Source organism: Mus caroli, unplaced genomic scaffold (genome assembly GCF_978045245.1).
Source record: "Mus caroli unplaced genomic scaffold, Mus_caroli_1 scaffold_1, whole genome shotgun sequence".
NCBI lineage: Eukaryota > Metazoa > Chordata > Mammalia > Rodentia > Muridae > Mus > Mus caroli.
The window spans coordinates 186,974,645-187,002,605 of NW_028227256.1; the positions used below are offsets into that span (position 1 = coordinate 186,974,645).

Here is a 27,961-nt window from a genome sequence, read left to right on the forward strand (position 1 = left end):
AAAAATTTCTCCTTACCAAAATTAAAATCTGGAAGTCTTTTATTGTTACTCCCAGTGGGAAAGGTTCTAGGGTCTACACAATTTTAAAGTGAAAGTGACTCATTTGGAAAGTAATGTGTGTATTTGACTACTAGCTTAAAAGGAGCACTAATCCAAATTACTTCAGCTCTGGCGTTGGGGGAATACTGCGGTTTGGAGATAGGAAATGTCAACATCTTTATTTTTACAATTGATAGAACAGGTTCAGGCAGGCAAGCTTTTGAAAACTTTAACTTGGCTTTTGCTTTGTCTTTCTAATCAAAGCGAGCAACGCCTCCTGGAAGAATCGATGGTCTTCCCGGACTCTGAGATTCTAACTCCGATTTGCTTCACAAGATTTTTCCCTTCCGGAAATCAGCTAAAAGGAAACAAGATAAACAATTTATTTGGAGAACTCTGGTTCTTTGCCTGAAAAATCCCATGATGAGGGTTCATCTCCATCCTGAGTTACGGAGAATCTCTTTGGTACAGTGTTCTATGTCGATCCTTGGATGTAGTTGTGAAATTGGTAGACAAACATATTCCCACCATTCAGTTTGGAGAGCAGTCGGGTCTTTGTGTATGTGTGTGTGTGGATTCTTTTTGTCCTTTGTCAATACTATTTCCTCTGAATATGCCTCTTTTAGAACCAAAATGGAGACTTTAAAATGCCTCGAAACAAAAGATAACTGTTTCCATAAAAGGATGCTGTAGTAGCCAGCTTTTCACTTTTGTGACAAAAGACCCAAGCAACACTCTGTGAAGGAGGGATGTAGTTGGATTGTGGTTTTTCCTTATATTGGCCAGAAAGCAACTAGGGAGGGAGAAAGAGCAGAGAAGGAAAGGAGGGAGAATATTCCCCTAGGAAAAAAGTATATATATACAAAATACATCCTTCAAGAAGTCTGGAGACAAAATATGCCCTTCAAAGGCATGCCCCAGTGACCTATGTCCCTCAGCTAGGGACAGTTTCTAAAGTGTCCTCCGTGTCTCAGTCACATACAGCTCTGGGTCCTCGATTAGAGGACTCCATTGATGAAGCCCCATCCCTTGAGATTAAAACAGGGAAATAGACCTTGCAGGTTAAGGGTTCTGTTTGCATAAGTTCCTGTGTCCTATGTTTGTTGGGTCATCTGCACAGGGTGCACTTGATCACGTGTGGGCAGGAGGTATGTGGGTAGGAATTATGTCAGGATGTGCTTGCCCCCTTATTGGATATGCTGAGAAATGTGGGCATTGTGGGATTGGCTCTTTAAGCCTCCCCAAAACATGACTTCTGGCCATTATCTGGGGAACCCAGGGGTAGACTTGGCCAGAATCCATCCACCTGGCCAGTACTCAATTAAAGCTTGCTTCAAATTTGGATTTTAGTTGTGGTAGTGGTTTTATTCTTGACTGGTGGGATTGACAATCTCTGGCAATACCATTAACACCTCTCAGTGTCTGCAGCTCAGGACACTCAGGCTTGGGCATCAAGGCTTCAACAGGAGCTAAGACTCAGGCTGTCACAAACACCCACCGCTTCTGTCTTCTTTCTCCACTGCCTGTCTCTCTTTCATGTCCATATGCACGAAACTGATATTACCAATCAGTGTGAACTTGATACACATAAACAGACCTGCCATACAAACATTTCTTCATGGAGGCCTTCCTTGTTCTTAACTATTTAAAAACAGATCCCTCGGTATCCCTCTGTAAGACATCCCCTACCCCACTGGCTTCTCACCGGCTTGGCTTGCTTTATTTTCAATGTAGTTATACTTGTCCAAAATTGCCTTCTTTCAAAAATAAATAAGATTATCATTTTTAAAACTCTTCTTGTTTTTATTGTCTTGCGTTTCTTTTTTAATTTTAAAGATAGTGTTATCATTTTATGTGATAAAATGTGCTTTGCCTGGAGAGTGAATGTGAACTACATGTTTGCCTGGTGCCTGTGGATATCAGGAGAGGGTGCCAGATCCCTTGGTGCTGGAGTTACTGATGGTTGTAAGACACCATGTAGGTGCTGAGGATTGGCCCCTGGTCCTCAGCCAGTGTCCTTAACCATCGAACCATCTCTCGATCCCTAAATATACCGTCTTTTAGTTTGTTTACTTGCTTATTAAAAATCTCACACTATTCCATTCCAATGGAATATAAAATCTCTATTAATAATTGTATTGCTTATATGTATCCCATTAAAAACAATGATAGTCAACCTTGGTGAGAGTCAGTAATCAATAAAGAAAAAAATGGTCTGAGCTGAGCAGGCATTAAATGACCTGCACTGTGGTCCCAAATTTACCCCAGCACCTTACCTTTCTATCAATCTATTTATTAAGTGTGGATATTGATAATCAAATGACTCTTTATTGCAAGATTGTTAGCACAATTGTCAATAGGTGTGAAATCACATTTTTGCCAAAAAGATAAAAATTTCAGCACAAAAGAGATGCCCACTTATACTTAGGAAGAAATCCCTCATTGCCGTGGCTCCATTGGGAAGTTCATCGCTGAGTTCTATAATTCAGCACAGCTGAGGGGGGAAAAAAGACATGCTTTATGTTAAAGATGAATTTCTGTGAAGTGGCTCACCAATTTTATGTGTTCACTTTTCAGTTGGGCTCTGTGCATATTTCACCAATAACTCAGGTGAGAAAGGCCACTGGGCTAACAGTGGGATACAGACTTACCCAACCACCGCACTCTGGACAGATTTTTCTGATGCCCAAACAGTGGTAAGTATACAATTAAATTCCTAGCAATAGAGAATTCAAAGGGTGACATTGGAATTAGTCTCCTAACTTAACAGCAGTTCACATGTTTTTTGTTTGTTTGTTTGTTTTTGTTTTTTTTTAAAGTAACTTCTCTGAACACACCCATCTAGATTTTTTTCCCCCTTGAGAACGTCACACAGTGAGCCTTCTTAGCCGTAGACTTGGAGTGTGCTTTCCAGAAACGAACAGACAGGAAACTATATTCTGCCCTATGTTGACCTCGTCCTGGGACAAAACCTCAGTAGCAATAGTCCCCAGAGCAGTAGAGCATCAGTTCTGTGACCGTTTCAGTGTCTGCCTTTGCGCCCATTATCTGACTAATAAAACTAATTTTGCTGCAGCCATTGATACGGGATAATGTCGGCCCTGAAACACAATAGCGGATCCCAAACCCAGATGATTCTCATCCCCCCGGCAGCTGCTATCCTCTCAGCTCTCTCAGAGATGGATGGATTTGGCAAAAGTGGGTTTCTCGTATCACAGATTGAAATTTCATCTCAACAATAACAATTTATATAGAAGATGCCTTAGGTCTCTTCTGGAAGAGTACACAGTTATTAAGCGCTCATATAAGTGATGTGGTGCGCGCGCAGAGAGTGTCTCACAGCCTGCCTCCAGTCCCCGTCTGACCCGTGCTACTGGCTAGACTTTAGTAAGCATGCAAATGTGCTCTCTGAGCCGGCAACCAAGCCTCTTCTCTGTGACTTCATTTGGATGCGTGTGTGTGTGTGTGTGTGTGTTAAATTGTTTTTAGCAACCAAATATTCGTGTACAGCCCTTTGACATGCATTGAAATGACATCACCACAGCATGCATCCCTTTTGAAAAAGAACGTTCACACTTAGGTGCCTTTTTTTTTTTTTGCAACACAAATGTTCCTCACAAGAGGAGAATTGAGAGAAGACCAACAAGTGCTGCACAGCTAGCTCTATAAGCAAGCCTAGCTCCAGCTCCATCACTGTCTGTCGAGTCCTATTTATACTCCCTCCAAACGTTACATGCCCCCCACAGGCCTCGCCTCACCATGGGTCTTGCCTTTGCATGTGCATCTATCTCAGCTGACATCACTCTGCCAATTAGCCCGAATCTGTGGAAGCAGCAAGAAACCGCAGCTCACCGCCAGAAGGATTTTGGTGCAGTTCTCTCTATGGAGTCCCAATAAACACAGCTCAACTAAACACTGTAAGGCAGACTAATACATATGTGTCATTAGCGAAGGCTCCTTCACCATATGTTCTTTCACGTGCCTGCTTTAGCAGAACATCCTTTCACCTGCTGTGTCTGCTTCAGCTAAACCTTCCTTCACTAGTCTGCCTTAGCCCTTCCTTCACCTGTGTCCACTTCAGCGAAATGCTCCTCCACGTGTTTGCCCAAGCAAAACACCATCCAACACAACTGACTTTCCAAAGAACCCCCAAGTTTCCACTTCAATCATAACAGCAACACTGGGGGCGGAGGGGATGGGTCAGAAAGCTGCTTTGCCAGAGGACCTGAGTTTGATTCCCTGTATCCACGTCAGCTCACAGCAGTCGTCTATAACATGAATTCCAGGAGATGGTGTCTCTGGCCTCCACAGGGCGCCAGGTACACACAGAGTAAACAGGCAAACCACTCATGCATATAACACACAAACGGCTACACACAGACACGGATAAATGCAAGTGTAATACTGAAACTGACCGGGAACAGAACAAGATGAGGGCAAGGGATGCTTGGATACTGTACATAGAAAGTGTCCTAGTTAACTTCTAATTGCTTTCATTGTACTCCAAAATTGAGCATTGCTAACTGTGGAATATGAAAATCATCCATACCACCCATGACTCCCTCTGTACTCCACTGGAGCAGAACATCCTGACCCAGATTTATCAGCTCAGTGTCTCTTCTCCTCCTGGAGCAACTACAGGAAGGAATGGCTCAAAGCCTTTAGCTAACAATCCCATGTTCCCTTGCTCCCACCTTTTCTCTCTCCCCAGTCTTTGTGGCAGAACACCCAGCAGTACTCTTTTATAGATGATCCCTCCTGACTATCTCTTCAACATCCATTTCCCTAACCACTACCCACACGAAGACATTGCAGAGACAAATGCTACTACCCCAGGCAGCAGAATCCTGTTTCCTGTAGGCATGCACAGAGTAGAAAAAAAAAATCAGTCATGTGGAATTCTCTTTGAAAACTTAAATAAAAGTGCGAGCTTGTCTAGATTAGACTCAGCTCAGAGAAAACATTTAAGAATGATCAAAACAGGGATAGAGAGATGGTGCCTGGGTTTCCATTATGTACTGTGCTTGCAGAGAACTTGAGATGAGTTCCCAGCACCTAAGTCAGCCAACTCACATGTCTGTACTCCAGCTCCAGGAGATCCAACGTAATTTAAATTTATAGAGATAAATTGATTTTTAAAAGAACAATGAAACTATTTAAAGCGCTGAGGAGAATGGCAACATTGGTGAGCCTTACAGGGAAGCCACCACAAAGCAGCCTGAGGAAAGAGGGTAAATACAATATGTAAGACCTACCCTAAAGACCAGTGGATTAAGAGCAATCCACTTGAAAGACATGGAACTTTTGATTTGCTCCACAGTGTATGCAAAATGTACTAAGCCAAGCCATTCAGTCAACAGGCTGAAAGAGGTCAGTGTAATGGGGACACAGGCTCAGTTTATCCAGTTCAGAGTACTCACTTCCTGTTTCATTTTCATTTTTCCCCCACATGGTAAATATCTCAAAAAAGTATGCAGAATACACTAAACCTTCAGCTTGGCATCTGACAACATGAACAGAATTAAACTTTACTTAAACGTCCTTCTATAATTTGGTATTACTCTTCCAAGACAGGGTCTTAAGTAGCCGACACAGGTCTTGAATTCCCTATGTAGTCAAAGAGGACTGTGAATTTCTCCCCTGCCTTCCTCCTCCTCCTGCTCCCAAGGGTAAGATTATCACTTCTGGATTCGCCTTTGTTTTAATGAGAATTGTCTTATCAGTTATAAAATAATATTTGTTTTAGAAATAATTTGAACAAGAAAGTTCTTGTTGCTTATTTTTAACTTTTTAGATCGCTTTCTTGCATGTTTAAGGTAAGACTTATAAATTCCAAGTATATACTTGAAAAAGTTTTGTTTATAACTGTCTCCACAGTCAGACAAAATGTCTGTTGGGCGATCGCTCATTTTTATTACCCCCTCCCTCTCCCTTACTCCCTCTGCTCCTGTCTCCATCTCCCAACTCCACTCCCCTTTTTAAGCAGGGTCTCTGCAACGTGACCCTGGCTGCTCTGGAACCTACTATGTAATTCAGATCAGCCCCGAAGTCAGAGACCTTCCCACCTCTGCCTGCACCACCTTTTCTGGCTTCTTGCATAATTTGATGGACATTGATGTTGTTGAACCAAACAATACTTTTTGTTGCTATGTAGCATGAAAATAAGACACCCCTGTCCCTGGCCTCTCTCTCTCTCACTCACATACTATCCTTCTGATAACAGTAAGCTGACCAGCTTGCTCCCTGGGGCTGTGATAAACACTGACTGAGAGTCAGGAGGAAGAGGAAAGGCTTTTCTTGGCGTACACGTCCATGCTCCATCAATGAGCAGGAACCTGGAGGTAGGATCTGTAATACAGGCCGTGGATGAGCTCCTTACTAGCTGGCTTCTTCTGGCTTGTTCAGTCAGCTTTCCTAGCCCAGGCCCACATAGCACAGTCTAGGGATGGCATACCTGTCCTCAGTGGTCTGTGCCCTTCTGTCACTTAGTCATCAGAAGCCTACCCCACAGTCATGCCCACAGGCCAATCCGATGAAGACAATTCTTCAGTTCCAGTTCCCTATTTTTGGTTTGTTTTTGTTTTGTTTTACCCAAACCTCAATCATTTGATTTTACCAGTGAAGACTGGGGAGCTAGATCCTGGGGTGAAAGCCTGGTAGCTCAGAGAGGCAGAGAAAGCACCCAGCTGACCTTCCTCCTCAGTCAACGTAGGTACCAAAACGAAGTTTTCCTCCACACTGTATGTGCCCCCTTCTACTTCCTGTGTGTCTATCTGTCCTCCTGTCTTCCTCTCACTCTGTTTTTTTTTTTCTGTGTTTACTTCTTGTCAATTGGTAGTTTGTTCCACCTCTTGACCTATGGTTGACTTTATTTAATCCGGTTTATAATAAACAGAAAGCTCATGAATTCAAGGTGTGTGCTAGAATCAAGCCATACCATAACTAGAAGCAGGTTTTTCTACTAGATAACACAATCTCTGGGTTCACAGTCTAATGGAATGTGGCTTCTGTTTCTGGCCAGCAGAAAAGAGCGACGATGACACTACGTTCTTCTCAAAGCAGTTTATTCAGGAACCTTTTAACATCATGCATGAATCTCTCTCTGGGAATAGTCTCTTATGTATCTCTATCTTGTGTATGTATCTCTGCCCCCAATCACAATCCCTTATATAACCTCTCAACCATGTCCCATCAGCCCAGTCCATGTAACAGTAGTCCATTGGCCAGAATCATCACTTGTCGTCTGGTCCGATCTTGCATCATGGTATACCTGCGCAGTTCTCACGATGGTCGTGACTTATTTTCAGGTGTATGAGGAAGTCAGGTGCAAGTCATAAGACTTGGCTACAGTCCTGGGAGCCATCTTAGGACTGCTGCTCCTCACAATGGAATATCCTGCAACATGCCCCTTTCCAGGTGACTCTGGGCTTGTGGCCAAGTTGACAGCTGAAGCTCACTGTAACACAAAGTAGTTTGCATTTTGGACCGACTGCTCTAAAGAGACTAAAGTTGATTCATAGTCCTCCTTGTAAGTAAATCACCATCGGAGAGATGAGCTTATTGTTCCAGCAATGAAATATCCAGAAAGAGCAACTGGGTTTAAACAAGATCATCTTCCCTTGTCTCGCTCCTCTTGTATCTGCGTGCTGTTCTTCTGCTATACTGAATTCATTTGAGAACGTCTCCTAATGTATCTAGACTGTTTACATTTCACCTCTGAAACCGTTTCACAGAATTCTTTCCTTGAATTGAGTGAAGACTTTCCTTCTGTGACAACGGCATCAACTTCTATACTCTCATTGTCTGCCCACAGCTCTAGATGAGGAACAGGGGTATCAGCTCCCCTGAGCAGTGCTTTCATTTATAGTGTGACCCCTTTTGCTGCTAATGGTTTAACTTGCAGTGACTTGAGTGTGCCTGCCCTTCAGAGAAACAGAAGTCATCGCTCAAGCAGCAAATCCATGGAAGAAAAGACTCATGAGCCGCTGAGTGATATTGAGAGATGAAGGGACATTTGGAGATAGCCCAGTCAGCCATTCCTGTGAAGGGTTACTCATCTATAGTGGAGAAAGACCTCATTAGCTCCCTGCAGACATAAAATTATACAAACTGAAGCCGTTAGGTGGAATTTGAGATCTCAGGCAATATCCCGAAATGGCTTTTTAAATGTGTATGAATAGCAGTTTGGGGTTATGTGAGGTAGAACAGCTTTTTGCTGTCTCTTGGGGGGTTGGGGACAGAATGGGGTCACAGGGGTGGTGGGGATTGTGTTCCCATCACTGAAAACAGTTCTTGCAGCAAAACAATGGGTTTGAAGGAACCCACCCCTTACAGGTCCCAAGTTCGGGTGTGCGGGCGGCAGGCGACTCCCTCTTTTCATCTTGTGCCAAATTCCTTGGGTTTGATTTGATCAAAATCGTGGGTAGCTTCGTTTGAGGGATAAGAAGTTCAGGTGGGGAGGAAGGAGACGGGGATAGCAGAGGTACCGTGAGCTGGTGCAGTTTGGCTTGCATTTTGCTGCGAAGTCTGTGATTCTGACTGAATCTTTCAAAGTGGATGTTATTGGTGCTGATGGAAGCACTTAGACATCTGGCTCTGACTGACTTTCTACAGCAGAGCGTCAAAGACAGTAGGTCGTCATGTGAGAGATGACATGGTGGACTAAGGTCGCAGGCTATTTCTGTTATGAGGTTGATGAATGCACCATCTAGGACAGTGGCTCTCAACCTTCCTAACCCTGCGACTCTCTACTACCCTCATGCTGGGCTGATCCCAACCGTAAAATGATTCTCATTTCTACTTCATAGCTGTAATTTTCCTACTGTTATAAATCTTAATGTAAATATATTTTTGGAGACAGGGGCTTTGCTGAGGGGGTCATGGCCCATAGGGTGAGAACCACTGGTCTAGGAGGTTGTTAGAGGCGGGAGGTAAAAACTCAGTGTGGTGTTCTGATTGCAGTAATGGCCTTAGATTTGAGTCTTAAATTCTTAGGCCCTACTGTCAGGCATCCCAGATGACCCCTCCATAGCCAGACCACTGATCGTATCAATGCAAAATGTTCTTTTAACCTCAAGGCCCTTGTCCTTTTGAAGTTAAATGGAAAACCACTTAGCGTAAGACCATTTCCACTGTGGTCTAATTCTCTGTGGCATATTTTCCACAGTGGTATTGAAAAGACTCCCTGGAGACCTTACTTCAGACTACAGAGACGGTGCTCCCAGAGGAAGAAATACTCCTCAACTGGAGCTTACAATGGGCTGTTATATTCACTGAGGACCACATTTTCTTAATCCAAGGAGGCTTCTATGAGGTCCTGAGAGACAGAAGAATGCTTCGCTGCCTCTGAAGAGTCACATCCCATGAAGGACACATCCCAATGCCACAGCAGAGCGAGGGCTGCTGGCTGAGTACAATCTCTTCACGTAGAGGAATCCCCTACCAGGAGAGAGGCTAGTCATCCACAGAAACCACTGTGGACTAATCCCACACAGCTCATCATGCAGGAGTTTTGCAAAATTAAATAGAGAGTGTTAAGTGGCTTTTAAATGAATCTGAGAGAGTCACATCCCTCTGAGATGTGAGATACTGTGTCTGGCATGTGTGACACCATGCTTAGGAGGTAATCTAGGAGTGACCTGTGCTCTTGGATAGCTCAAAAGCCCAGGCTGGCAAGAGTGAATGGCAGCATGGAGGGCCACAACGGGGGCCACCACAGAGCAGGACACTGGTGAGTGCAGATGCACCTGGGAGACTCTTCCCATCATCTGCAGACACAGGCTGGATAGAGGGCAAATGTGGTGAGAATTCCATTAATCACACAGCCAGGGAACCGTCTGGTGGTGACTACTAGGCTGGGGTCAACTGTCCAGTTACCTAATGCATAGCATAGCTGTGGAAGGAGTGCTGTTGTGCAGGTTGCGCATTCCAAACCTTAAATTTTGATGACACCAAGTGTCAGATGTGTTTTCTTTATTTATTATGGGTTGTAAGAATTGCTAATATCTGTGTGGTCTTGTGCTATGTTTAGACATTTCTCAAGAGTCTCCTGTGAGAAAGAGACAAAACATGTCAAAGGGTAATTTTACCATTTAGGAGTCCTTGCTATTGTGTAAGTTTTTGTTTCGCCAAATAAATTTTGGGCTGATGGTCATGTTTCATTCATTTCATTAGTGCAAAATAAACAGGATGGGCAAAGATATTTAGACTTTGTTGGCTGGGGCAGAACAAACTCTCAATCAATTACTCTCTTCCTTCCTCTCTTCCTCCCTCTCTTCTTCTCTTTCTTCTTCTCTTTCTCTTTATTCCTCTTTTTCTCAATACAGTAACCCGATAGAGCAGAGAAGCCCAAGATATGTTCACATGTACGGAGAGGGAGAGGTAGGAAGAAGAAGAAGAGAAGCAGGTAGCAGGATTATGGCAAGCTGAAGAACTGGAGAGCTGGGTTGTATTGCATGTGGCTGTAATTCCAGCACGTGAGAGGCCCAGGCAAAGAATCACCACAAATCCCAGGCCTAACGAGGCTACAGGGGAAACTTTGCCTCAGTATTTACGGAGGAAGAGCGTGAGTTTTGGTGCATAGAAAGGATGCCATGCAGTTGTGAGTATGGGCAATGCTTCCTGAGGGGTTCGGTAGGTTGGAGGAGCAAAGCCGATTTTATAAAGCATGCCTGTGCTTCGTGAGGAAGGCAGGCTCTAGAGTCTGTCACCGTACATGGTACATGCCACAGCCCTTAGTTTTCTTGCATTTTAAATACTATTTTTCCTTTCCTAGAACCTAATTCATATTGCAGTAATACAATTTGAGTAACCGAGAAACTTAGCTGTCAGTTGATACGTTAGGACAGACACTAGAATATGAAAATGAACCTTTGATCAGTGGACTTGTCACATAAGCAAAGGGATTCACTGCAGAAATCAGAGTTCTAGAAGAATTTAAAGAAGTGTTGAAGAGAGAGCTTAGAGGGCAAGACCCTGGCTGCTTTTCTAGAGTTTGGTTTCAGCACCCTCACCAGGGTACTCACAACTGTCTGCAACTCCAGTCTGACACCCTCTGCTGGTCTCTTTGAGCACTCACACAGAGGTGGCACATATTACACACACACATACACACATACACATACACACACAGACATACACACAGACATACACACACATACACACACATACACACACATACACACACACATACACACACATATACACACACACATACACACACATACATACACACATGGGGAGGTACATTTGCACATATAAAATTAAAATACAAAATTTTAATCAAAGCCAAACACAAAAAGTTGATCTATTTAGAAAATGTTTATTGTTCTTTACCCTAAACTAGCTGGTGGTAGGAATGGACTCACATAGTACTTAAAATACTTATGATTTAGTCTGGAAACCTTCACGAGCTTCATACTAGGAAAAATAACTTAAACCTCAGCATGGAAAGTAAGAGAAACAAAAGATTTAAAATAGTGAAATGTTACCATGTCACAGTGGTCATGCCTTCTCACTCCCAGGGCACTGTGACTCCAGGCTCAGACTCATGAGGGATTCAGGCTCCGTAGACATCTGGGCTCCTCTGAAATCTTGTTACTATAAGGTCAGCTGAAGGTTAATGTCAGGAGGAAGCTAAGTGCTTTCCAGAGCAATGAGAATTAAGAACTGAAATCCCAGATGTTTCTGGAAAGTCAGATAAAGATTACAGATTTCATACCTCGAAAATATTGCTCAGTTTCTGGTTTTGTGTTTTGCCTGCAAGAAAAGTGCCATCCCTGTATTCAAGCCTACGGCTTTAGCAACTGGCCACAAAGCAGACAGAACGGCTTCATAAGTATGTGTTTTCCATGAAGGCAAGATCAGACCATCTCAGTGCTGAAGGAATTCCCATAGTGCCTATCGATGAACCCAGAATACAATGAGTTCCCATCCATACTGATAGATGGTCGTGGCAGGTGTGTAGAGGAATGGTTCTCGGTCCTTGGGCTTGCATCTGAGGACTCAGATTGTCTCTGACAGACTGGCTCTTGTCTCTGCTCTGTGCCCTTCCCTACTAGGGCTCAAAACATAAGATGTATCACCTTCAAGTGGCCAAGATCCTTTGGCTCCTTCAGTGCTTTGCATAATTATGTCTGTGACCCAGTGGTTCAGCCAAGTCTCCATTTTGTGTCCTCCAGGTCACAGATGGATCACTGAAGAAGCTGGGATGATAATCCCAGCCTTCACAATCTGCCAGAACTTGAGTTTTGTAATGTGTAAATTCCCTGACTTCTCTTACTTATGGATTTGTGATTTTAGTTCCTGCTCATCTACTTCCTGCTTCCTCATTCCTTGGAGTATCTTAGGAAACTGAATAGCTATAAAATAAGGACATTTGTATTTACCCTATGAGGTTGTTTTGAGGAGTATTTACGTCCATGCATATAAAAGTTTTACAAATTTGATTTCTGGAGAATACTCTACTATACATTATGTACACATAAAGTCTACAGAAAGTTATAAAGTAATATATATGCATTTATAATATATACGCATTTTTTTTTTATAAAATCCTTGCTACGTGTATACTCAGGGGGTATGGGTATTCATTTATTTTTTCTTTGCAGTTAACTTTGGGAAACTTCTAGTAGCATGTGTCCAAACTCCCTGTCTCCATGATGATCCAGTTGACCAGGAAGCCTGCAAATTCATTCTTCGTTTCAGTTATGTTGGTTTTCATTTCTAGCTTTTCCCTTTTGTTCTCTTTCAAAGTTTCCATCTCTACATGGGAAGTAATTTTTATATGCTTTTTCCATTTGAGCTATTACAGGTTAACCAGAGTTATAGCCCTTGTGTGGTGTTTTCAAACGTTGTGCTCTATATGACTCTCCAGCTGATGTCAGGCGTTGGTCCTTGTCTGCTGGCATGCCTTATACATGTCTATCATGGTCAATTTGATTTTAATGCAGGAAGAGTGAAGGTAAACAGCTGTGCCCTGTGGGGTCAATCTGGCTAGCCTTGAGACATTTCATGTCTTGCCATAGCTGTACTAAACCTAACACACTTTTCCTTTCTCTTATCTTTTCTTATTTTTGTTTTCTCATCCCTGTTGTCTTTGGGTTTTGATATCAATTCTTTCTTACATGGTGATGACATCTTGTTGGTCTTTCAGCTACAATCTACTGGGGTTTAGTGCAGTTGCTCTGGGGAACCCCCATCACTGTGGTATGAGTCTATGGGAGAGGCACTCTGCGTTGCAGCCTTGTGATCAAGCCCAGTCTTTGGGTGGCCCCATGCTTGATGGAGTTAATTTTCAGTAGCTTTTCTTAGCTCATCTCTATCATAGACCAGACAGGGATGCCAGACAAGGCTGGAGTAGCATCAGGTAAAGCCCAGGGTAAGCTGTTTCCTGCTTTATAAAAGCTTGATTATGGTGAATGTCCTGTCATACTTCAAAACCGGTAATTTTCTCCTGACCTACTAGAAACACAAGATTTTCCTCAACTGTTTGCCCTGAGACCCTGATTACAATTCCAGAGGGAAAACCTGAGGAAAATGGGCTTGTCAATCGCCTTCTCTGATTGATAAAATGGTCACATACATTTCTCAACAAGGACAGCTCCTCAGACTTCTGTCCCCCGCCCTCCCCCCCACCCCCAGGCACACCCAACTGTGACTCTCTACATTCTCCCATTCAGATTTCTGGCTGACAATGTCTCTGAGGCTTCAGTATTCTGTCAGGTTTAAGGAAAGCTTTCTGCTTTCAGGCTTCTGAACTTGTCATCCACGGGGACAGCTGTGATGTCTCCCAAGCTGCTTCTGTGTCACTGTTTAGGCTGTGCAAACACAGATACAGTCAACACTGAAATCTCATCTGCCCCTCAGCTTCAGGCCAGTATTTTGGCATTTTGAGATCCCTCTTCAACTCTGCCTGTGTTTTAGTGCTGAATTCTGAATTTGGCAAGTATCTACTATATTCCAAGCTCTGTTTCAGGTTCTGGGAGGCCAGAAGAACAGACAGATGTTGTGGGGCTGGAGATGGCTCAGACATTAAGAGCACTTCTTATTCTTTCAGAGAACTGGGGTTTGTTTCCAAGAACCCACACTAGGGAGTGTAGAACCCCGTGTACCTCCTACCATATGGGATCCAACACCTTCTTCTGGACTCTATTAGCACCCACCACACGTGCATGCACACGCACACGCATGAACACGCATGGACACACACACACACGAACACACATGGACACACACACAGATACACTCATATACATAAATAAGTAAGTAAAAATATTTAAATGGACAAGCAGGTGTGATCACAGTCTTGTATTTGAGACCCCAAACCCTGCTTCTACCAGCTCCTTCAAGTTTGAAACTTCTCTATAGCATCTCAACTCTACCATCACTGTCCACTTTCACATTCCTTCCCTATATTCTCACATCCTTTCTGGGCTTTGGGCCCAATTCAAAGTTTATAGTCTTTAAAAAGATGCAAATCTTGTGTCCATAGTGATTGTCTGCCCTCTGGGTTCTTCTCACTTTCTGTCTCTCATGTCTGGGTAATATGGCAGAGTGTCTGTGGGCTCCATGTCTGGGTAATATGGCAGAGTGTCTGTGGGTTCCAAGTCCGACACTGAGTTAGAGGACTGTTTATAAACAGGAGCCATGGGGACAGTGTTCCTCTGCTCCTGCAATAAAAGGCAGGGCAGGTTCATTTCAGCTCCTTGTTCGTCAGTCACGGTGAGGCAGGAGTGGCAATAGGAATTTACAGCAGCTTGTCACACCTCATCCGCAAAAAGCAGAGAATGGGAAGCGAATGTGCTTAGCCGATTTATTCCATCCAGAACCCCACCCCCAGGGAACAGTGTGGTCCACTTCTGGAACTTCTCCCTCAGAGGCAAGGCCAGAGGCCAGTCTCCTAGGTGACTCTACATCCTGCTGATGTCACTTGTCATTACAAGCAAGGTTTGCAACAGAGCAGGGTGCAAGCAGCTGGTTAGTTCATTTCCTGTTCCCCTATCAGTAGAAAGTTTTCTAAAACCATTAAAAAAAATTCAGTCTCATCTGTAGGTACAATCTACAAAGAAGAGAAGAATTCAATTCAACAGGTTGTCTTCTGCATGCAGCTGAGCACGGAACAGACACAGATAGCCTTTAGAGCACATCTGCCCTCTCTGCCAACACCAGGCCTGTGTGTTTCCTCAGATCATGGTCCAGGCTTATCAGATCGTTTCTGTGAAATCCCTTGCCTCTCCCATGCCCAGTATGCACTTGACTCTGAAGTGACTGGATGGTATCTGCAAATATGGATCGTGTTAGGATCAATCACTTTACTTGTAGTACAATTATGCATGTGCACTGAACGACTTCAAGCCTTTCTTGTTAAAAATAACTGCATGTTCCACAGACATTTCTATAAATATATCCAACATTTCAATGCTTTCTATATATAATCCAGTGTGGTTTCCTCACTATAGACCAGGCAGACACATATGTGTCCAGCACTACTAACTTCGATTGCCAGGATGAGCTTTTGATGAATGTGAGGAATGCTTGCTTTCCCAGACATATGGTTTGGGCATCAGTTTTCAGGCCAGACCTATGCTCAGCACAGAGATGGAATGTACCAGATTTGCTTGTGTAGCAGCCGCTCACGCAACCCACATTTCCAAATGTCAAGGGGCATTACATCAAGGACAATCCCTATTCTTCCTGCCCTGGGTGTTTGCTCGAGCGACCATCCCACAGCCATAGAGACTCACAATGCTCCGCCGTGTTACCGGGAAGAACTAAGTAATTCACCAGTGGTGTCCAATAAGGACTACCCAGAAACGTCCACATTGATAATCTGAAGAATCAAAAATACTTTGAATGCAGCAGCTGCTGAGATCAACAGGTTTTGTTATTATGAGATTGTGTTCAGATGTTGTACTGGCCGGTTTTGTGTGTCATCTTGACACAGGCTGGAGTTATCACAGAGAAAGGAGCTTCAGTTGGGGAAGGGCCTCCATGAGATCCAGCTGTGGGGCATTTTCTCAGTTGGTGATGAAGGTGGGAGGGCCCATTGTAGGTGGTGCCATCCCTGAGCTTGTAGTCTTGGGTTCTATAAGAGAGCAAATTGAGCATGCCAGGGGAGGCAAGCCAGTAAGGAACATCCCTCCATGTCCTCTGCATCAGCTCCTGCTTCCTGACCTGCTTGAGTTCCAGTCCTGACTTCCTTGGTGATGAACAGCAGTATGGAAGTGTAAGCTGAATCAACCCTTTCCTCCCCAACTTGCTTCTTGGTCATGATGTTTGTGCAGAAATTGAAACCCTGACTAAGATGTCATAATGGAAAAGATCATTTGAGGTCTATACATACCTGTACTATTGTATTGGATAGTTTTATGTCAACTTGACACAAGCAAGAGATAGCACGGAGGAGAGAGCCTCAATTCAGAAAATGTTTCCATAAGATTGGGCTGTAGGCAAGTCTGTAGGGCATTTTTGGGAGGAGAGCCCAGCTGATTGTGGGTGGTGCCATTTCTTGGCTGGTGGTCTTGCATTCTATAAGAAAGCAGGCTGAGCAAGCCGTGGAAACCAGGTTAATAAGAAGCATCCTTCATGGCCTCTGCGTCGGCTCTGACTTCTTTCAGTGATGAACACTGATATGGAAGCCTAGTAAACCCTTTCCACCCCAAGTTGCTTTGGTCATGGTGTTTCATCACAGCAATAGACTAAGACAATGTGAAAACACAGTTAGAAGCAACTGTCTTATATTATATTGGAAGTAGAGATATTAATATCAACACATGGTTTCTGAGATAGACAGTCAGACCAATAGCTATGAGACACATGAGTGATACACAATAGATAGATGGTAGTTAGGCAGGTGGTAACCCTAACTAGGACAACGATCAACATAACAGAAGATCTATCAATTAAATCCTAATGAAGTCAAACACTTGGACTTGTCTTTCATGACATTGCTGAACTGGAAGTCTCTGGAAAGAAGCATTTGGCACACATTACAGGTCCTGCCATTGCCATGACTGTAAGCTTTTGTTCAAGGTTCAAGTGTGTCAATCCCTACAGTTTTAAGGACCTTGCTATGACAAAGCAAAGCTCATATGGACAATTAGCCAAGATAGGTAGGGACAATTCTTTTTAAATGAAGATATAAAATAATGTAAATCAAAGCAAATAGTGGGGAGGAGAGTGACAGACGAGATGACAGCTTAACAGAAGTCTGAATCGGATGAGCGGGTGAGCCAGCCAAACCAGGATTTGAGAGAAGTACATTCGGGCTGAGAGAGGGAGTGTGCGGAGTGACACTGTGACACTGAATGTCAAAGCCCATTCGACCTCTTCAGAGGAGCCTCACAGAAAGCAAGGCCAACAGTGTCAGGAAATGAGATCTAGGATGCGATATGGGTGTGGTGCTGTAGACCAAAGAGAGGGACTCAGATCTGCATCAGCCTCAAGGATGATTTCAAGGATGCTAACAGAGGCATTCTTTCAGTCCAGTGGAGCAAAACTTAGTTGGCTTCATACCAAGTGTTTGTTGAATAAAGAAACAAGAGGACCAAACAGTCAGCGATACAGTAAAGGGCTTTAGAATCAAGCCTTTGTCAGGACAAATTGGCTAGGATTATTCTATCTGGGTTTTTGCCCTGTGTCCCACGCATGGTCACATACCTACTCAGGAGGTTGAAAGAGAAGGAGCTCAAATTGTTGGCCAACCTGAGCTAAATAGTGATACCCTTTCTAAAAACAAACACAATGTTCATAAGGGAAAACACGGCACTCCAAAAACTGCCTCCCCCAAGAAAAGTGTGCTTCCAGATCACGTGTCTCAACAGTTCAACACCTCTCTTATCCACTAGAGTATGTGCCAGATTGGACTCCAGACCAAACATCCTCATGCATGAAAAAGGAGCCACGTCTAGAGCCAACAATGTCCCGAAGCAAAAAGAAGAGCTGTAAAATCTATCTCATTAGCCCAACCTCTTTTGTTTCTCTCTGGTCAGATCCAGGTTACACACTCTCCCATAAATGCATTCACAGCAGTGAGAAAGGAACGAAGATGTGGTTTCTTCCACAGAGTCCTGTGAATAAAGTATAGATGTTAGAGCAAAACCTGAGCTATGACTTCAAGGGAGACAGAAGAGCAGCATGTGGGGTCTATCACAAATGGATCTACTGCGGCAACCACCCACACTGTGCAGCAAGACTCACATCACGCTCCAAACACACATTCACTAGTTTTTACTTATTGTGCATGCTATCAACTTGGCCAGTGGTCCTGTGGGACTTTCCAATCTTTGGCTATTTACAAAACAACTCTATGTTTTTAAGTACTCAAAGAGAACTTAAAATTTCAAAGACAGCCCCCCCCAATCATATTCTGAGTATTCTGGGTGAGGGGGATCCTCACACTCCATAGAATTGAGTTGGATTTTACCCTAGAATCAAGTTCCCACCCTCTAGGACACCAGGAAAATGTGCAGTAGTGGACAAGGTAGGGGGGAGACTTTGCTCTCAGATTTGCCCTTCCAGGCTTGCAAGGATATTTCTGTGCCTCTACCAGGGAAAGACAACATTACATTTGTGTTTTCTGGACACAACCACTAGTGTGTTTTATTTTCTCAGTTCTGTGTTCGATTCTCATCTTGTTGGTGATTCCAACATAAGAGTGAATGGAAACAGCTGGTGAAGATTTTATATCAACAAGAATCCCTTTCTAAGAAGTAGTTGAATAAGAGACATAGGAAAGTTACAAACTCAAGATCAGAGTTTTTTTTTTTTTTTTTCCCAAGCTGAGTTTGAATGATACTTTCATCCTGGCCACGCAACAGGTACAACGACACAGTTAGCAATGGGTCAAATGTCTCAATTTAAAATTTGAATTCTAGAATCGTTTCTTTTCTTTTCTTTTCTTTGTTTTTTTGTTTTTGTTTTTTCTGAGACAGGGTTTCTCTGTGTAGCCCTGGCTGTCCTGGAACTCACTTTGTAGACCAGGCTGGCCTTGAACTCAGAAATCTTCCTGCCTCTGCCTCCCAAGTGCTGGAATTAAAGGCGTGCACCACCACGCCCGGCTCTAGAATCTTTTCTTAAATGATCAAACTAGATAGTGAAAAGCTGCAAATGAGTAAGGCCGATTTCCTGAGTGACCTGAGTCTTGCTTAACTTACTGGGATCCTTCTCCCCCGTCAACACCTTGGTGCTTTTAAAAGCCATTTAGTCACCACCAACCCAATTATCTTCTCCGCGTCTCCTCTAATTCACTCTGAGGTCTTGAACATTGCTTGTCTGCTGGGACCTGGATGAGAAAATATGATTATAGTGTCAACCCTGAATGCAAAAGGCATCAGAGGAGCCTGGACCACCGGAATTCAGAAGTCAGAGGCAGTCAGTAGTTGTTGGTAATATCTTGCCGGACACAGTAAGGTTTAAAACCAGATCCGTGGTCTTAAGAGACAATTTCTTTCACTTTAGTGGAAAAAAAGGCCAGAGCTCCATATAGTATTCTGGAGAGGTGGTTGTTATTGGTCAGGGAGAAACAATTGAAATAATGTATTGCTTACATTCCCAGGATAAACACGCACACACAACCTAAACAAACAAAGGCAAATAAAGGAAGTCCATAAACAGAGGAACTAGAGGAAGCATAAGGTAAAGAACAGATCACAACCAGAAAGAGACATGGAGAACTGGGGATAATCTAATTAATATTCACGATTATTTTTTTCAGGATCCAGAGCCAGCCTGGTATTTTTTGAAAATGTACATATTTGAGAGAGTAAACTCACTCACCCACATCTTCTTTGCATTCACAAGTCAGCATGTCAGGTATACAAGAAGTTCTAACGTTTCCTGTGCCTGGGGTACATGGTGGTATAGACACAGGACCTCAGAGACACAGGTCCTGTGGCACTGGCCACTCCCCCTTTTCTTGGGAATTTTCTGTTCTCCTGATTTCTCTCAGCATCTCTCTCCTGGAGCACAATGATGAGCTTCCCATACTCTCCTTTCCTTCACATTTGCATTCACTTTGCTGTGCAGCCTCACAGCTAAGGTCCAGCTCTGCGTGTTAAATCTACTTGGCAAACACCTCCCCTGCCTGCTTCTAGGTGCCACCACCTCATAAGAGCTGGTGTGATTTGCTGGAGTCAAGCTCCTTACATCTTTCTCTCTTTGGTTAGCAGCACTGTCTCAGTTACCCGGACTCAACGTGCCATAGTCCTGGGGAATTCTTTTCTCTTTGATCCTCACAGAAGACTTTGTGGAGTCCAAAGCATCGTCCTTCTTCCGGCTCTCACATACATGTCCTCTTCTGTTCTCACGGTCATTGCTAATGACCAGGTCCTTACATCTCACATAGTTCAATATGGTCATTATTTTTCTCTACACTGTCTTCTGTTTCCAGTTGCTTCTCTGTCCTTTGTAGACCTGCTTTCTAAGTATGTTTCTGAACACTGTTACAAAGTGATCACTTCTTCATTGGCATGGACAACACTCACTTGATTCTCTCCTGGGTTACTGTAGTAAACTTTTATTGTCTACTTACTACCATTAGTGACCCTGCCTCCAATCAAGGTGCTCATCTATGTCCAGAGTGAGTGGTTTCAGAATCAAGTGTGAACACATTAGCTACCTAATGGGTCTCTAAATTTCATAGCATAATTCCAAAGGCTTTTCCAGATCTAGGCTCTCTCACCTTTTACATTTGATCTAATCTCTTGCTATCACTTCTAACTTGGACAGTCTTTTCTGGGTACAAAACAGAGACATAACCAACCACAGATGTCCTCTTCCTCTTTTCAGTCAGGCAGATCATGAGGATAGACATTCAGTCACTCCTCTGTAAGTGGCTTAGAGTTCCTGTGTAAACAAACTCGGTGCGTGTTCCCATAGTGCCAGAAACCATGACACTTGAAAATGAAAGATCTAGTCAGTCATCTGTAGGCATCTCAAGTATCCAGATGTTTGACATCCTGTTGACAAAACATCAAGATGACTGGGGAAGAAATGTTCAGTCTTCCAGTTGGAGTGTGTTTTAGTGTCTAGAAGTCATCAAAGCAGCAAACACCCTCAAGGGGCTTTCTGGAGGAAATGACTTCCAGGTGAAACTAGAAATACCATTGCTCTAGTGGGAAGAAACACCATTATCACTGGATGTGTAGGACTTCAAGCACAATAAAGTTGCCTGAACTGTGGCAGACTGTTGATAACAATCTGCCTTCTTGTTGGTTGGTAATCCCAGCACTAACTATGGCAATGGCTTCCATGTGTAGATCCTTCTATATGTGCTATGCCCTGTGTTAGGCAGAACTCCTCAAATTGAGTGTCTTTTGTCCACAACCCAATCCAGTTACCCAGAAGCTCTAGAGTTATGGTAAGAGTCTGAAACCAACTTATCTCATAGCAGAGATAAGCCAAAGGGGTGAGGGTAGACAGGTTGCTCACAAGGACAGGCATTCACTCCAAGCACAATAAAACCCAGAAGTGCACATGTAGTATGAACATGTAGTAACGATGGTAATAATGTTGGTTTTGGGCAACCCAAAGAAGAACAATAATCAATGATTTAGCTTAACTATCAAATTTATAGGAAATCAAGAAGAAACGAGCTCCAAGTGCTTTGGTGAAGAGATTAAAGATAGCAGCTATGCTATGCAGCAAAAGAAACCCAGAGAAGTCAACTGTTAGCAGCCCACAAAAACTTGTGAAGGCATTTTGTCATCTTTATGTCTGAGTTCATTGGAAATATAGTTTACTAAAAGGCAAACTGGGGCAATTCAGAACTGAAAGCCTCCAGCATGTGGGGGTATTTGCTCATGGTTTGATGATCTGCGGCAAACATCTACTATTTAAAGGAGTCAGCTGTAACTACGTGTGACTTGGAGAACCTCGGTTCAAATGACTGCTGTCTCACATGTGTGCTCTCCAGACAATGTGTCTATAATTACCCAACATGTAGTTCCCTTGCAACGTTTATCACCAGTTGATTGAAGTTTATGGAGAAGATATTTTTCAATGAGCTGAAAAATAATGGGAACATTTTCAAGGTAGGAGGTTAGCAATGTGCACAATAAGGTAGCTTAGCAAATAGGAACCTGGAAGCCTGTGGCATGGAGGTCAACACTGACAACTCAATGAAGACTCATTTCAGAGTAGGGTATACATTTGCAGACTTGTTTCAGAGTACAGTATATCTATCTTTATATCTGTATAAAGTGATAGCTTGTTATTTTCCTTCTAGTCTACAAATGGCTTCTCCTGTTTAATGACATGAAACCACATGAATATGGCTTTTAAATGAATAAATGTATTGTCCAGGTGTGAAAACTGCTCTAGTAAAAGCAGCACAGAGACCATACTGCACAAACTGTTTGCACAGCTACATCGGCCTTGTATCTCTTAGAGTTTATCTGGCCAGAAATGAGAGGTCTGGATCAAAGACTCTTCAGATGTCCTCTCAGCTCTAGAACATCCTGCTTCCAGCTGAGATCTGACGGCCCCCATGGGATTTATGTGCAGGACAGGGCTAAGGCTTCGTGAAATAGAGTCCTCATTTGTCACATCAGAACAGCTCTAGGTTGTGAAGAATTTTGTGAATTCCAAGGGAAAATAAACATGTGGCCCAGCTTCTGCAAATGGATAAGAGGATTTTATTATTTTCAAAAGAAATCAAACATAGAAAGCATCCTGTGGGTATCAGTTATTTCTTGGATATACAGATATGATCCAGAGCCCTATTGAGTTCTGTATCTATACCAGTTTCTCCTATCTGCTCACATATATACATACATAGGGGCAATTCAATTTTGAGTGGAAAGTTCTCTGCCACATGGGATGCAAAGATGATGGTGAGACCAAGTATGTGGAATTCATACTCGCACATCTGGTGATAATTAACTCCAGCTAATATACAGTAAAAATACATTTGGAGAGTGAGGGTGCATGCGAAGAGAGCACTCAGAGTCCTTTAAAGCTCTGTTCTATTATTACATTTCAGCTGCTTTCATGTTAAACTTCAATTAAACAGTCTCATTGGTTCATTGGAGAGGGTCTCTGTTCAAAACGAACATCTGTCGTCAGACGCGTTTATAAACAGCTGTGGTTTTCCCTGGCATATAGGCTGCATTATCCAGGCCATCTGGACAGTCTAGCACGGGGATTCTTACGTGGACTTTTACCTGACTTGCTCATTTATGATGTTTAATTGGCTTGATTTCTTCAAGAAGAGAACTTCTCCTTCTTTCACACCTCGTGGAACCAAACTGTGGTTTTGTTTGTTTTTGTCTTGTTTAACAGAAATAGGATTGAGAAGGTTACAATAAGTGAAGAGACCTCTCTGAAAGGGCATGGAATAGCCTGACTACCATATTTTCTCCTTCATCTTTTGCTAACTGAACCCTGGTCGGGGAGAAGGGCCAATATTGGAGTGGAACAAGGCCACATTGCTCTCTTTTAACGACATCTCTTCCCAATGAAACTCTGGCACTCATTTGTTTGATTTATTGCCTTCCTTAAGCTTAGAAACCCTGGCCACTTCTCACACAAGGAAGAAACAATAGCTTTGGTTTTTCCAGGGCTTATCATGCTAACTACGATTTGTCTATGAGCAGGCACAACACTGTAACCATGAAGAGGGGGCGAGTGTGTTTGCCTCAAAACCTTTGTTTTTGAGCAGCACAAGAGCCTAAAAGTATGCACTTAGCCAAATACAAACATTTATCATCTGTACCCTTGTTATGTTCATGATAGGATTTAGGAAAACAAGAATAATTGATGATATAAAAAGAACAAAATATCTAAGAAACAATATATTTAAGGCAAAAAAAAAATCTATGTGACGATTTCTACTGCATATGAAATTATGATCCGTGACATAAAGATTTATACAGCCAACAGTTAGCATGTTACTCACATTATTTTCATAAATTGTTCTTCTTAAATAATTTATTCAAGAAACACTTGCGATATGTCCTAAGGGATAAATGACAGCTGAAGCTTTCAAAGCTCCCTGCAATAATTTAGGTTCCAGAAAATTCTCGCATTTTCTGCCGAATCTTATACTTCGTAAGAATTTCTATATTTAGCAACAGTCCCATATGGTTGCTAATATAAAGCACAGAGAGGCACCTGCCTACTTTATCTTCTAGAAAAACAAAGCACCTCCTATCGGACACTTCGATTGGAACGAAGATTGAACCTACACTGATGAAGCCAGCTTAGCTGACCCCATCTGCCTAACAACTTCCATGAAATGCAGAGAAAAGAATGACACTGGGGCTGGGAAACTACTGCAGAAAACACAATGTCTTCTACTGGGACTAGAAAAAGAAAAGGGTAGAGGTACCTGAGGGCTAACATAAACTTAGGAGATTCACAAAAGATGCCCTAAAAGTACAGATAATGGAGAGGTGGGAGTTACCGACAGGAGGTGCTAACAAAGGGGTGGCGGGGGGGGGTGGGGGGGTGGGGGTTGGGGTGGGGGGAGCATTCCGTGCCAGTCTTTCACAGTCTGGATCCTTCCCTCTTAAGAAAAGAAAGACCAGAGCACTAGCAAGGGTGTGGCCTGGGCGCTCCTCATACACTTCCAGGATATTTCTGTCTAGGCCCTCCTCTGTGAATTCAGCTCTTGTAGTCCCACAGACTTAGAACTGGATCACAGTGGCAATTAAGGTCAATGCACTGGGGCCCCTTCTTGGACCGTGCGCCCTGCATTTCTCTCTTTCTGCTGTCTTTTCTTTCTGCATGTCATATCTACCTCTTATTTGTTTTAATGTTCATTTTTAATTGCATGTGTACATATGTCTCTAGGTTTGCACATGTGAGTGCAAGCATCTGCTGAGGGAGAAGGTGTTGGGTTCCATCCCTTCAGAGCTGGAGTTATAAAGGCGGTTGTGAGCCTCCTGACATGGGAGCGTGGAACTGAACTCTCATCCTCTGGAAGAGCAGTAGGTGCTCTTAGCAGCTGAATCATATCTCCAGCCCTGAGTGCTGTTTAGAAGCTAAATCCACATACTACCTACATTGGACTTCCCTGAGGAAGCCAGGTATACCCCACTATCCTGTAGCCCAGGTGCACCCCACCAGTGCACCCCACCATCCCATAGCCCAGGTTCAAAAAAAGGAGTGTTTCTCTGTCTTTGAAATGCTGTTTAGCCATGCCGTTCATCCTTTCTCTATCCACCAAACTACCCTTGCATGCAAGTATTCTCATTGGGAAGAGCTGCTGGTGCTCTCGCCTCTTGTCTGTAAATTTACAGGATCCACTCCTAAGTTCTTTCTGCAATGGGCTGACCAAATATGCGTTTGTTCATTTCTCCAGTGACTATTGAAAGTACAACGCTTATTCAAGGTGTTAGAAATTTGCTGATGAACAAGAGCCTCTGTGAAGCTCACATTCCAGAACCATGCTATTCTGGTCTTAGAATTCATTGGAAAAATCGTGGAAGGATTGTTAAAGCTCATTTATCATCATCATCATCACCACCATTACCACCACCACCACCACCACCACCACTACCACCATTATTAAAGCACCACTCCAAAGTTTCTGGTTTACTCAGGTTTTAGGGGGGCAGAGCTGGTCGGAAAACAACCTGAGGGACTTAATTCTCTCCTTCTATCACAAGGATCCCAGGAACCAAACCCAGGGGCTCAGGCCTGGCAGAAAGCTCTCTCACCTATGAGCCATCTGTACCACCCGATGTTTTTGCTCACCCTGCTGCTGTTGCTCAGGTACCAAGCACACTGACAGCACATCTGATCTAAGAGGAGACATATGTTTAAACACCAAGGCATTTTTGTAACTAAACATGTGGATCACAGGACTGAGGACACAACCTTGCTAACAGAATATTCTAAGTTTTATTTTGAGTTACATTTCTAAATATAGCAAAAATAGTTTATGGTAAGAGAGGTCATTTAATATGTGGGGGTTGGGAGAGGGCATGTTAACAGAAAATAAAATTACCGAATCAACTAATTGATTTGGTTGAAATTACAGTGATTTTTTTCTTTCTGCATGAGTGATTTTAAAGGATAGTAACTACCATATTAGATCAACTCATATTTACTCCAGACGCCATTTAGGCCCCAGAAAAGCTCTGGCATGCTCACATCCCTAGGGAAGATCAAACCAGTGAGAACTAGGCGTGAAGGGAGTTTCAAAGAGGTGGCAGAATCTGAGACTCAGTGCAGATATTCCCAAAGGGAGAGAGTTGTCTCATGAGGCAACATAGCTCATAGCTGAGGCGTTCATATCCATTGACAAGACATACCCGAGTCACCAGAAGGCTCTCATACCTAGAGAGCATGTCTGAACTACATGTGCAAGCTGGGGAGGAAACATTGGTTCTTACACAGTGACGGGGCAGGCTGTTCTGGCCTCAGTCACTCCCTCAACTGAACTCATAGGATGAAACCTTAGGCCTGACCATGAAAGCTGTGGGAGATGGGGCCCTTGTCACGGGGTTCCTGCCACTACAAGAAGAGACAGAAAGGTGGCAGGCAACTCGCCCTGTTCCCAGTCACTTTGCAGGCCTCAGTCAAACAGTGTAACAGACATCTGTGAGACATGAAGGCAGCTGTCATAAGAAAACGGTCTGCTGACAGCTTGCTCTTGAATCTCTATCCTCCAGAGCCAGGAGGGAAAATCATTATGCTCTTCCAGCCACTCTACATATGATACTTTGTAATGGCTAGTCCATCTAAGACACAGGAAATTAAACAAAACACCAATATAGTAACATCTCCACTCATCACACTCTTAGAATTCTCTTCATGTGATACAGACTCGGTCTGACTTTGCAAAGCTGGATTAAGGGAGAATGGAGTCCTATGTGATTATTAATTTATTATATATCACTGAAGGCATAAACTAAATAAATAACAAGAAGACGTTAAATGACTTTTGATGTGGTCTACAAACCCATCAGTGCAAGAGCAACCATGGAAGACATACATTTCTCCTCTTTTCTGTAAGGTGATCATGGGAACTTAAGAACCGTGTAAGGACTTGTAATTAACTCCCTCAAACACCTCATTCTTAGGCTATATAACTTGAAATGCCACAATACTACCCTGGACAATGGCTGTGTCTTAGTTAAGCACAATAAAAATTCAAGATGTGAGAAATAATGGGGGCAAGGAGGGAGTGATTAGCAGGACAATGATTGGCCAAGAACCAAACAAATTTATCCCATGAGTCAATCTGATGTCCAGATTTCCAGGAAGCGTTGCAGAAACATCTACCCAAGCACACTGGCAGTCACCTGCGAAAGCAAGTGTCTGTTTCCCAAAGCTGGACTTGTGTACACTCCATAAACAACTGTCAAAGACATCCTACATCTGGATAACACAGTTGCAAAGTTAATTTGGGTTAGGAAAAAGTCTACACCCCTGGTTTTAATTTGAATGGAATTTTGATCAGGGGCAAGAATCACACTGTGGGCATTTCTACTGTTTCTATGGATGTGTGGAATGGTGGTAGGAGCTGCCAACCATGAGAGATGTGGGTAAATAAAACACAGAGAAGTCTAGGAGAGTCTGAAGGTGTTGCCTTGGGGACTGTTTAGTTCTGTGGACCAACAAACAGTGGGGATACTCAGCATTATACTACAAACCCAGAGTTCGGGATCCAATGGAGCTAAATGTTATATATATATATATATATATATATATATATATATATATATATATGTATATATATATATGTATATATTTTGCATTAAATTTAGTTTGGCTGTACTAAATGGCTGATGCTGTCTTTAAGAAAATCTGAGAATTCTCTTCTAGTGCTTCCGAGGATCAGGATGAGCTGTACTCCCAAAAGAACCCAGAGGTTCAATAGACGGCACAGTGAATAAAAGCTCTTGCAATACAAATGGAAGGACCAGAGTTTGGATCCGCAGCACCACATAAAACCTGGACAGGTGAGGCAGTG

General features: G+C 43.1%; 1 long non-coding RNA gene across 1 annotated transcript in view; it reads right to left on the reverse strand.

Moving 5' to 3' along the window:
- Positions 1-327: 327 nt before the first annotated feature.
- The window catches only part of LOC147006296 (uncharacterized), a 37,163-nt gene continuing 9,529 nt past the window's right edge, over positions 328-27,961 (reverse strand). The window contains exons 2-3 of the long non-coding RNA XR_015046626.1: positions 2,458-2,533; positions 328-397 (exon numbers count right to left, since the gene is read on the reverse strand). This is a non-coding gene — a long non-coding RNA (uncharacterized LOC147006296). The remainder of the gene's footprint in view (positions 398-2,457; positions 2,534-27,961) is intronic.